This window comes from Cryptomeria japonica, chromosome 2 (genome assembly GCF_030272615.1).
Source record: "Cryptomeria japonica chromosome 2, Sugi_1.0, whole genome shotgun sequence".
NCBI classification, from domain to species: domain Eukaryota; kingdom Viridiplantae; phylum Streptophyta; class Pinopsida; order Cupressales; family Cupressaceae; genus Cryptomeria; species Cryptomeria japonica.
In genome coordinates this window covers 114,076,997-114,090,635 of record NC_081406.1, presented here as the reverse complement: position 1 = coordinate 114,090,635, position 13,639 = coordinate 114,076,997, and positions in this window count along the sequence as shown.

Sequence of the window (13,639 nt, the reverse complement as noted above, 5' to 3'; positions counted from 1 at the left end):
AAGCAACATGAAATGAAAGAAACTCTTATCTGACAAATGAGTGTAGTAAATATATGCAAACAACAATGTAATCATATGCGAAAGAGCAAGTAAATCCAATTTATTAATTGCCATTAAAAGTCTCTTAAGTGAAATCTGAATTTGTTGGAAAAGAAAATCTAAAATTAGGACTTTTGTGAGAATCAATTTTAAAATGTGAATTTGATGAAATTCTAATTTGTGTTTGACCTTAGAGAGTGTTAAAATTGATAAAGAACATTGATTTTCTGGATCTGAGCAGAAAAAATAAAATCAATTTTGTCTCCCAAAATTTTGGGAAAAAAGCCGAGGACCATGGCGAGAACGCACACGGTCCAACCAAATTTTTTTAAAATTTTCAAAGATGATAGAGATTATGATTTTAATACGGAATCCAAAAAAACAACTGATTTGAAGATGTCTAGATCAATCAAAATTGTAGTCAAAGGTCGAAAATAAAAAGATCTTAAAAATTAGGGTTTTATGATTTAACCACTAAATTTTCAAAATAAAGAGACAAATTTGAATTGCAATTTTGAAATAGGAATTAGATCTAAAATAAGCAATTTAAAATTTTACACCTCACAAGCTTAATTTTCTCAAAATGAAAAATTAGGGTTTTTATGCAATTAACCTCTAAAATTTGCAAATGGATCAAACTTGAAAATGAAAATTTGAAATTCAAATTGTAGTTAATCAGATCTAATAATGAGAAATCAAACTTAATGTGTAAGACATTGGGTTCACGAAAATGTAAAGTGGAAAATTGGATCCTAGTAACTCCCCACCTAAGAGAGAGAAAGGAAGCCACTAGGATGATTTTTACTTGGGAAGGACTTTACATTCAAAAGAGGGGCTTGAATCCACTAGATCCAAATCCAAGGGAAACAAGGATGTGAATTCCAAGTTAATTGCAAGGATTGAAGTGTGATTTAGCCTCTTTTGTGAATGAGAAAGTTAACTTGTTTACTATGCGGAAAAGAGAGACGAAATGTGTGAAATGGGGAGCTACCAGTTCGGGATCACATTGTAACTTTGGATCTAACTTAATTAAACTGACACAGATCTTCCTTGCAAAATTGGAGAGAAGTCATTGAAACTATAGCAGGAATGTACATGGTCCTCTACAAATTTCGCGAAATGAAAAGGGTTCTTTCGTCTCTGTGAATGAAGCCCAAACCTGCAATTACAATTGTGCACTTGCAACTTACACACAGAAAAGAGAAGGGGGGTTGTGGATAGGGGTTTTCCTCAATCAAACCCCAGTTGAGTAATCAACCTTGAAAGAAAGTAATTGCAAATGCTTGAATGTAAACAATGGAAATGTATACCTTGTAGATCTACAACTTGTTGATGATGATTGCTTTGCTTCTTGAATGTAACCACAAATGTTATATGAAATGGCATGTAACATGAAAAAACCCTAACACGCACATGCTTGCAAATGAATGTTGTAATTTTTCTCCAATGGATGAATGAAGAAGACTTGAATGCTTGAATACTTGATGATGACCTTGAAATCTTGTATCTTCTCCTTCTACTCTCTATCTATCTTTTTTTTGTCCATCCATCATTGAATGAGGGTATTGAATTCCCTTGTATACATGCCTCAAGGATTATTTTTCAACCACCAAAGGCTGACAAAGAGGAATTACAAACCCCGAAGACAATAAATGCATAGGAGATTGGGCAGACTAAACATAGGACCACCCTAAGAGGTGAGGACAGTGGCGCCATGCCCCTATCTTAGGGGAATAGGGGAATGATGCCATTGTCCTTCCCTATTTTGGGGCATGGACAAGGTCTAAAGAAAACACAAGACATGAAGGAGGAAGAGTGAAGAGTTAGAAATGCAAAAATAGGTCCCGATTAGGGAAGAACATGTCGTTGCCAAGGTGAGGACCTGAAATATGGTTAAAATTGTAGGGATCACAATTTTATGACACTACACCCTCATCTTGCTCAATATGGTAAGGGTATGCATTCACCTTGAGCTCATCCATCACCTTTGGCTCCTACATGAGAGTCTATGATAGCACCCCCTTTTCCTCTAATTTCTCCTAGAGAAAAATGAGGAAGGGTGCCCATGGTTGCACCTATAGGTCCTATTGCAACAAGACCTATTGCCTCATCAATTGGACCTTCTCCTTTTCTAGAAACAACTCAAGAAGACTATCCCATGGAGCACGATGTTGTTGAGCCTTCTCCAATTTTTTTGTTAGTCCCCATTTACACCAAAACCATCTTTTGTATGAGCGTAAGCATTGTCGCTGGGTGATGGACTAAGAATGTGAGGCCACCTCAAAGGTTGTGGGTGAGTTGTTGGTGTCTACTCCTACTTTTTCTATTTTCATGTCTACTCCCACTTTCATTACTCTTGTTCCATCTATTCTTGCTACATATTTCATGTTGATGTCTATCACTCTAGGGACTATCAATGAGCCTTATCCCGAAAGGGTATACATTTTCATTTCTCCTTATTTGGAGATACCCTTGATCACTTCCTTTCTTAACATCCCTCAATTTTATCAACTAGTTGACATGCTACATACACAGGTGGTGTCTAGTATATCATTGTCTTCCTCACCTAGTTCATAGCCTCACTACAATTGATCAAACGCCTTTTCCTTTCTAGAAATCTAAGTGAAAGTTTGAGCATGGCCTCGTTCCCAATTTTTGTCATTAGAAGCTAGCTCTGGTGACCTCTATGTATGTTTCTTTTCCTATTTTATTATTTGTCTCTTTATATGTATCTATTTGTGTTGGTGAGGAGGTTCCACCTTCTCTAGACTTTGTCTCCATCCCTCTTTTGGAGGTTGGCAAAGCAACTCCTATTTTTCCACCTTGGGTTGAGTCACTTGCCTCTTCCATTGACGGGCATTTTTTTGACTATTTAGAGGATATATCGACACTATATGATATTTCCATGGTCATCGAACCTTTCCTCTTAGGAGATTTTGGATGAGAATGTGGAAGCTACATCATCCTTATCTCTTATTTATGGTGAAGTACTTGGTGCTATCCTCATAGTTGTCCCTCTTTGGGCTCATCCTCCTCCCATATGATCAAGATTGTGAGGATGATGATTTGATGGTGGGTGACCATTAGGATAGTACCCTTCTTATCTTTTAGATTAGGGTGTGCCTATTTGTGTTACCTTGTACTTGCTTTCTTTGTTTTGTAACCCTCAGAAGGACCCAAGTTATTCTATAAGTACTTAGAAATAGGGGGTGATGATTGCCTTTATGTGTTTGTGACCTCTTGGAGAACCCAAGTTACTTTGCAAGTGCTTGGAAATAGGGGATTTTGTGTTGTGACCTATATTTGTTAATCTCCCTTCTATTTATCGTATCTTGATTTTTTAATTTTGGGGGTAATGCAAATCTTTGGGGGCATTTAGACTCTCTTCCATGTTGAACCACATTTTTATTTTACCTTTGTCTTCATGTGCCTTCTTTAGATTCAAAAAATTAAAGACCATGATGAGCAACTCATACATATCCATATGCATTATTTAATTCCACTTCTATGTGTTTATGTGATATTGAACTAATGGAACTAATTGTCTCTTTATGTTATCATTGATGTTGTGGGTACTGTGTCATTTGTTTCAAGGTGGCATTCCACAAAAGAATCTTGTTATGTTTACATGACACTATTGGCAATTGATACTCATCCGGTAAAGTTAATGGCATTTTGGGTTGTCATTGATGGCAACTCATCTTCAGATAACTGCAAATCATCTCCAAGTGTTGATATTCCTTATTGGGATTCATTGATTTATCAATTTTCTTTTTTTGGCTTAACCGAAATTCACTATACTCAACTGATATTCACTTTGCTTCATAACCAGTTAAATCTTCATCCCAGTAAAGTGCATTTGGAACCCGGTTATGGATAGGACTCAGCTAAGAGATCTTGTGGCCCTAATTATTTCTTTCATGGGATTTATGGTACCGTGTGAAGGTTGACATGGTCATTGGGATTATGTATGAAATACATTGTGATCTGACAGATGACAGGGTTATATTCTTCATTGAAGCCGACATGCTAAAAAGATAGAAGGATATTTAAAGAGATCCTTTTAGTGATGGATTCAATAAGTTTTGGCAATGCGATTTTGGTTGTGAATCTTTCAAAGATCAATGATATGATTTTTGGTCAGCGATTGGAAGCGCTTGTGTGTAGTTTCATGTGCATAGTGTAAACCGATAGCAGAACAAAGCATCAACAAAACCGGTACATGATGATGATTAAAAAAGCTTGAACAAAAACTTATCCAACATGGTTAGATGCATATTATGTGTTCATTTTTGTTTGTAATCATCTTGTAATATTGGGTAAGTCAGTGAGACTTCTATTTGAGCAGTGAGCTCTAGGCACTTGGCCTAATTGTATATGCAATCCCCTCAATGTAATATTTGTATACCTTAATCATATATATAGATATTGTGGGTATCAGCCCCACTATTGTTTTTCCCTTTGCATGGTTTTCCACGTATCAATATTGGTGTTATGGTGTTGCTTCTATATGTGTTATTTGGTTTATGCACTTTAACTTTATTTACTGTTAACTAGTTCAGAAGGAATAAGTTCAAATCTAACATTACTGGTAGAACACTGATTCACCCCCCCCTCCCTTCTTAGTGTTCTTGGATTTCAACAATTGGTATCAGAGCTAGTTCATTGGAACAAGTTTAACCACTTGAGGAAGATCCAGAATTTGGAATCAATGGAAATTGATATGCAACAACAACTTCAACTTGCTCTTGAGGATCTTGATAATGAGTAGATGGAGAATAGTAAATTAAAGAATGAACTAAAGAAAGCCAAGGAACACATCATGTCATTGCAAGGAAAGCTTTCAGTTGTTAAGGCTAAGAGGAAGGAACTTTGTGATCAATTGCAAAATCAGAACATTGATGAAGAAGATGATATGAAGGATCAATGATAGAAACTCCCTCAGGAGAACACTATCTTAAAGAATGAGATGCAAGCCCTAACCATGAGAATGTGCAAGTAGATTGAAGACATAAAGAAGAATGAAGAAAAACTAGCTCAAGCATTGAAGGACAAATCTAATGAATGCAACAAACTGACACTTGAGAATGACATGTTGAAACTTGAGTTGACCTAGTCCTGGAACAATGAACAGGAACTTGAGAGACATATTATAATAATGAGAGATGACTTGGTCACTGCAAATGAGTACAAGGACAGGTTCAGAGATAGCTCTGCTAAACTTGATGAACTACTGAATAGTCAAAGAGATGCTAATGACAAGAGAGGTCTTGGTTATGAAAAAGGAGAAAGCTCTAGTACTACACAACAAGATCAATCATCCAGACAGAAACAAAATCATGCCATCAATCGGAACCAGAAATCACTGGTAAGACAACCTAATGCTCGCAAATTCAATGGTGCATGCTTTGTTTACAATTAATATGGTCATATGGAAAGTCAATGAAGAAATAGGAATAATTAGAGCAATGTATCAGTCACCAATCTTGGAAATGTAAGATGTCATGCATGTAGTAGATTTGGACATAGGGCTAGCCAATGCAAATCAAAAAGAAATTGAGGATATCAGGAGTTTAACAAAGCAATTCGGAAAAACAATATAGTTTGTTATGCATGCAACAAGACTAGACATATTATTAAATACTATAGAAGTAAGAACCCACTAGTAACCAATGGAAATACAGATGAGAAGGGAAAGGTAAAGGTGGAAGACATCAAAAAATAACATGGGAAAAGATGGGTAAGAAGATTAGATATACAACCGACAGATCACCCAGTAGAATCATCAAGTCTTGCACTAGCAGTAGACAACTGGTAACTAAGGTACTCTACCTTAGGGGCTGGCAAATCATTGAAGATTGTGCAAATGCCCCAGATTGGATCTGTAGTCAAAAAAATTTGATTGTGGATGGATACTTAGGCAATTTCAAGTGTTTATCAGAACCTACTCACAGACTATGTGACCTGGTAAAACTTCCCAGTAGCATTTATGATAGTAAAAATTATGGTTAACGACACTAAAAGGGTAAAGTAAAGTTATTTTCTTCACACAATGATCAAGCATTCAAAAGAGTGATTTATAGAGTGATTTAGAGTCCAAGGCGATTTGTGCAAGCACTTTCTCTCCAAAAGCAATCTCATATCATGACAGTATCTTAAGGTGTTTTCTATTTTTATAGAAACCCTAGTTTCAATATCCCCATATCATGGCTTCTTCATCCAATGTTGATAATCCTTTAGTGGTGGAAATCAAGAACTGCTCTCATCCCATATTCAAAAGGCACCCCTTCAAATCTTTTTTGGATGAACCTTTGGGAGCATTTTCGAGTGTATGCCATGGTGTTCTTCACACCAAAGACATTAGGGAATATATTCACTATGACATTGAGGAGCTTAGAGGATACAAATTGTCTTGTATTTTCACCAAGAATTTGATCACGGACAACCAGCTGAAACCAGAATTTTTTCACTTGCAGAGGAAGGGTTTCACCCAATTCATGGATTTTCCCACATTAAATGAGTCAGACTAGTTTCAATACATTCTAAGCCTCATTCATGGAGAATTTATCTAGTTGGACCATCCATACAAATCTACAGAGGAACTAATTCAAAACATCACCCGCCTTTACAAAATTGGAGGCGTACCTGGCCCTAGGTGCAAGCTCTCAAACGTAGAACTCTGCAAAGTCACCGATGCTACTTTTGATGGTCATTTGATGAGGGTTGATGATGTGAAGGAGATTGATGTTAAGTTTTCCGCAATGATAATTGGTTACAAATTTTAGTAGTCTAACTGGCTAAACTTTATCTCTGGCAACAACATTTTTATTGCTCATCAAATGGTAAAGGATGATGCACACTGCAATCTCTGTAGTGTGACGCTGAAGGAGCTAATGACATACCTCCAGAAAATCAAGCAAGATAAGAAAAATACTTTCCGATATGGTTACTTTGTTATCTATTTAGCATTCTACTTTTTGGGTACTGTTCCTGGTTATGGGAAGATTCAATGGGCCTTTGACTACCCGGTAGCTACACAAATAGCCCAAATTTTGGATAAACAATGAGATAAATAGAGTAAAGCTAATTTATGGGCATTTTTCAAAACTTTTCAAGAGGAAATGAAAAATAGAGCTAGAATCCCTAAATCTATAGTAGAAAAATACAAAGATATAATATGTTTCATGGTAAATAAGGATAAATGCATGATGGAAGTTGTGCAGCCTAGAATAATTTGGATCATGCCTATGGGATACGAGGTGGAGGAGGCCACACTAGATGCCTATGCACAACACCTACTGCAAGCACCAGTTGATGAAAAAGAGGATAAATTTGGCAAAGCCCAGGAGAAAGGGCTAAAGGTTCACCAAGAATAGGTTGCACCAGCTATCAAGAGAAGATGACTAAGGTTGTAGCTGAAACACTAATAAATGAAGGACATGATAGGGCTGAAATAGAACAAAAAGTCAAAATCCTTGAAGCCTGGAGGAAAGAAGAAATGAAGTAGAAAAGGAAGAAAGAAAGGGAAGATAGGAAGGCAACTCAGGCCACTCCCAATGTGATCCCGGTATCCATAGAGACTTCCCAGCAACTGGAAGCATCTTCAGCTGAGCCTACTAGTCCTAAACCATTCTACAAAGACAAAAAAAAAGGAAACTTGACAATACATGACAATCTCTTTCAAGGAAATAGAATCAGATGAAGACATCAAAGAAGTTCCAAAGAAGAAAAACATTTTTTCAAGGGTAGTAAGGGAAAAGAAGGAAGAGAAAAAGAAAGAACCAGCTAAGGAGCCTCTCTAAAAACCAAAATTACCATTGTACATAAGTGTAAGCCCAAGTTTAATGAGGATCCCAAACTAGAAGCCAAGAAAAGAACCGGTAAGAAGAAATTGGATGCTTGGGACTTAATTGATCAGATTATTAATGATGGTAATTTAGACAACATTTCTACATTCTTTGATGAGTTTGATGACAAGGATAAAAAGAATATTGATGAAGAAATTCTTTTATATCTTGATTCTTTTAGTAGAGCATTGATTGAATTAGAGAAAAAAATTCCTAAAGAGTTGTATGATAAGCTAGAGGCCAAGAAATTACATGTTCAAAACCTAGACCGACAAATAAAAGAGACAAAATTGATTAATCTCTATCCAATATTAACCCCTCTGGAGATGGCAGATTTAATAAATAAAACTGGCTCATCTAAATTTAATCCAAAGGAAAGAATAACTAGCCTAATATTGGAAAGGTTTGAGGATATCTGAAAGGAACCCATAGACATTTGGGTAAGAATTATTTTAAGTTTGGGATATGAATTGAGCCCTAGTTTTGTATAGTCTCAGAACATTTAGTTACCAAGGGATAAGAAACCGATAGATATAGAACAAAAAACTCTAAATACTAAGTAACCGACTAGCACTCCATTGGATACCACTGTACTGGCTAGTGAGCCAAATTTTGCAGTAGAAGATAGCCCTATGGACAATGTATAGAATACAAAGGTTAATATTGAAGAAAAGGGTACATACGCAAATGTAGATAAGGGTACAAGTAATAAAGTTATAGAGGATGTACAGGATCTGGCTAGGGCACCAAGTGGTGAAGTCACTGGTGTACAAGAGATTAAAGATTCTAAGGATACCTTTCCGGTGGACAAGGGCAATAAAGTTGAGACAAATATCTCTTCTGGCTTCTAAATTGACACTTCATCCATAGCCAAAGGAATTTTGTCACAATTTTCTATCAGTTTTGACAAGTCATACCACAAAATGTCTCCAGTAGAGAAAATTTTGGCGGCAGCAACACTTCAAGCTCAAGCAACCTAGGAGTTGGCTCAGGAGGAGTCAAAAGATAGGAAATTGATTTAACATGGTTTTGAACTAGTTGGTACTTGAGTTCCAGGGTCAAGAGAATGCAAGATTATCTAGCAAATTGGAGGAGATCATTAATTTTATTCCAAAGCATTATGATTCTTTACTCAAATTTTCAATAAAAAAGGCTAAAGATAAATTTGTTGAGGCCCAAAAACAAACATTTTTGCAATGATTGAATTTGAAAAGAGTAAACTCCAAACGTTCTTGCAATCCATTGATGCAACATTAGTGGAAGGAGGTAAAGTATACAATACTTGTCTAGATTTTTCCAAGCTCACATCTCCTATAGACAAGCAACTATCAGACTGTAGGAATAATTTGATTAAGATTTCTAACTCTTACAACTCGGAAGCTAACCTTACTAGTTCCTTGGATGGTCCAATTTTGGTAATAATGGATCAAATTTTGAAATTAGAGAAGAAAAGGGACAATATAATAAAGAGAGCAAATGAGCTCCAGAATATCATTGGTCCTTGGTTGGATACTTTGTTATTTCATAAGATAAGAATGTATTTATAATATGCAGAAGGAGGACCCCACTACATTAGAAGCAATTTAATATTATGTTAGTCTCTTGAATGGATTTACCTCCATTATTGACTCTCTTAAGCAAGGTTGGGATGCTTACTTTCATTATTGAAGTCTAGGTATGTAGACATTTTGAAACTTGTATAGACCCAACATGCGTTTATAGATGTATGTAATTCTTTGTGGGCACCCTGATTTGTCATTGATGTCAAAGGGGGAGGAATAAAGTAAAAAATGTATATATTACTCAGGGGGAGTATCAGATGTATATAGAAGATTCATATATAGGTCAGGAGGATGTGCGGACTTAGAGGCAGATTCAATGACAACACCATTTTTCACATGAGTGCTGCCATCAATGCCAAAGTGGGAGATTCTTGGCAATTGACATTCATCCAGTAAATTTAATGACATTTTGGGTTTCATTGATGGAAAATCATCTTTAAGTAACTGCACCTCATCTCCAAGTATTAATATTCCTTATCAGGATTCATTGATTTATCACTTTAATTTGTTTGGGCTAATCAACATTCACTATACTCAACCGGTATTCACTTTGCTTCACAACCGGTTAAGTCTTCATCCCGATAAATTGCATTTGGAATGTGGTTATAGATAGGACCTAGCTAAGAGATCTTGTGGCCTTAATTATTTCTTTCATGGAATTTATGGTAATGTGTGAAGGATGACATGATCATTGGGATTATGTATGAAATACATTGTGATCCGAAAACCGATAGGATTATATTCTTCATTGAAGCTAACATGATAAAAATATAGTGTAAAGTGGAAAATTGAACCCTAGTGATTCCCCACTTAGGAGAGAGAAAGGAAATCACTAGGATTATTTTCACTTGGGAGATAATTTACATTCAAAAGAAGGGTTGAATTCAATAGATTCAAACCCTAGAGTGACAAGGATGTGAATTCTAAGTGGATTGCAAGTGTTGGAATGCAATTTGTCCTCTTTTGTAAATAGAATAGTTGACTTGTTGACTATGTAGAAAAGAGAGATAAAATGGGTGAAATGAGGAGCTACCAGTTCAGGATTGCGTTGTAACTTCAGATCTAAGATATTTAAAATGATACAAATTTTCCCTACAAATTTAGAGAAGTCGTTGGGACCGTGTTAAAAGTGCACACGATCCTCTACAAAATCTGCAAAACAAAAGGGTTTTTCCATCTCTACAAATGGAGCCCAATCCTACAATTATAGTTGCACACCTACAACCTACACACAAAAAAGAAGGGAAGAAAGGTTGTGGATAGAGGTTTGCCTTAGTAAAACCCTGGTTGAGGAGTCAACCATGAAAGAAAGTAATTGCAAATTCTTAAATGTAAATGATGGAAATGTAAACCTTGTAGATCTGTAATTTTTTGATGATGGTTACTTTGCTTCTTGAATGTAATCACAAGTGTTGCATGAAATGGCATGTAACATGACAAAACCCTAACACACACATATCCTTGCAAATGAATGTTGTAATGTTGCTCCAATAGATGAATGAAGAAGACACATGAAGAAGAAGACTTGATAGATGCTTGAAGACTTGAATGCTTGATGAAGACCTTTCACTTGAATTTCGCCTATCATGTATTTTCTATATATCCTATCTATGCAAATGAGAGGACCAACTCCCCTTTTATACATGCCTTAGAAGATTAATTCATCTTACTAGAGGGTGACATCAGGGGGGATTTGGAATCCTAAAATGTAGATAGGACCGGAGGGACCTATCTTGGGGCCACCCTAAGAGGGGGGGACAATAGCATGATGCCCCTGTCCTATGGGGAAAGGGGTGCCATGCCCCTATCCTGCCCTATCTTGGGGTCTGGACAGGGTCCTGAGACCATCTTAGAGCTCAAATAGGAGAAATTCAAGGGTGAAGGTGCAGAAAGGGGTCTCAGTTGGAGAAGAAGATACCGTCACCAAGGTGAGGGCCTCAAATATGGTTAAAATTGCAAGGGTCACAATTTTATGACACTACAGATAGAAGGATATTTAAGGAGATCCTTTCAGGAATGGATTCAATAAGTTTTGGCAATGCGATTTTCATTGTGAATCTTTCAAAGATCAATGATATGATTTTTGGTCAGTGATTGGAAACACTTGTGTGCAGTTTCATGTGCACAGTGTAAACTAGTAGCAGAACAAAGCATCAAAAAAATTGATACACGGTGAGGATTAACAAAGCTTGAACCAGAACTTATCCAACATGGTTAGATGCATATTATGAGTTCATTTTTGTTTGTAATATTGTGTAAGTCAGTGAGACTTCTATTTGAGCAGTGAGCTCTAGGCAGTTGGCTTGATTACATGTGTAATCCCCTCAATGTAATATTTGTATACCTTAATCAAGTATATAGATATTGTGGGTATCATCCCCACTATGGTTTTTCCCTTTGTAGGGTTTTCCACATATAAATATTGGTGTTATGGTGTTGCTTATTTATGTGTTATTTGGTTTATGCACTTTAAGTTTATTTACTGTTAACTGGTTTAGAAGGAATAAGTTCAAATCTAACATTACCGATAGAACACTGATTCACCCCCCCGCCTCCCCCTCTTAGTGTTCTTGGATTCCAATAGACACAACATCTCTTCTCTTTATAATGATAGGCATTTCATGCATACCATTATAAGGGGGGGCTATCATATCTCTATATTTCTACATATCTACATATTAGCATCTTTTTTTTTTATCTTAGTATCTATTTATCTAATGATATTTTATCGTATCTTATTATATGTCACCTTTGTGGGGGGCAAACCACCTGATATTTATTTTATCTTATCACCTTTCATGAGGGATTCATTTAATGAACTTGGGCTATATCACGTGCATTCATGGCATACTAAAAAATCCCCCTATTTTAAAAAATATTGTCTTAAACTCCTTTTTTTTCACCCCCTTGCAATACATAGCTCGAATTAAAAGCCCCCTATTTTTGACAAATATTGTATTTTTTTCATAGCTTGAATTAAAAAATCCCCTATAGAAACCCAAATCTATCCACTTAATTAAATAAATACTTAGTATTTATTTGATTATTTAACCATCAATCAACAATTAATTAAATTTGTTAGAGTTATCTTGTATTAGCGAATAATTATTTATTTAATTATTAGTATATTATACTCTACGCTTAAGCTAAATTAAGCCATTTAATAATATTGTAGGTAATTATTAAATACACATTATCCCTTTAGGGTTTCTTTAGGGTTGCTATTATCCTTTTATAAGGATTGTATTGTACTTATTCATTCAATTGATTCCCTCTGAATGATAATTTTCTTCTTTAGAACATTTATGCCCTTTTGCTCTATGTGCCTCCATTCTTCTCTTGTGACAAGTATTTGCATGCAAGTGTTCTTGGGATCTCTAAAGTTGTATTTCCTCAACTTCTTCATGGTATTAGAGCCTCTCATCTGCTGCTACTTGTCCTTGATTTCTTTTCAGCATATTTTCTCTGGAGGCAAGGGTTTGAGTTCTTTTTCAAAGGTTTTAGCTTGGATTTGGGGTATCTTTTTTGTTTCTGGGCATTTTGAGCTCAAAAGGACCTCACCATTGAGCTCGGAACACCCAAAAACACCCATTTTAATATAAATTTTTTCTAGTTTGGACAACTTTAGCTCTAGGATTTTTTTTTGATTTTGAGTTTGCTCTTTTTTAGGCACATTTCTCGAAGAAATTTTTTTAAAAAAACATTTGTTTTTGGGTAGTTTAATGGCTTGCCTAGGTTGGAATCATTACGGCCCACCGAGGCCATCCCTACCGGCAGCCGCAAGCAGCCAACGGACCGGGAGCCACCAATGGTCTCCAACCCACCAGCGGTCACCGTGGTAGTTCTAGCTACCACTGCTGCCATGGTAGCTTGACAACCTTTTGTTGCCACCATCACAACCACTGTTGGTGCCCAACACCCACCTCCAGCTACCCCGCGCCTCACCGCTACTGCCCTCTACATGCCACTCGACCGCCACCTGACCTCCTCCATAACCCGGCCTCCCTGTCCGACCTCTATCGCTGCCCAGCTAGTGCGCCACCTCCCTGCCACTAGAAGGGGGGCCCTTTTTTTTTCTTGTGAAGGGTTTTGACAGCATATTGTTTTTTTTGCCATAACTTGGGCACACGGAGTCAGTTTTTCAAAAACAAATAGGTGCTGGAAATCTCTTTTCGAGTTCTACTCAGATTG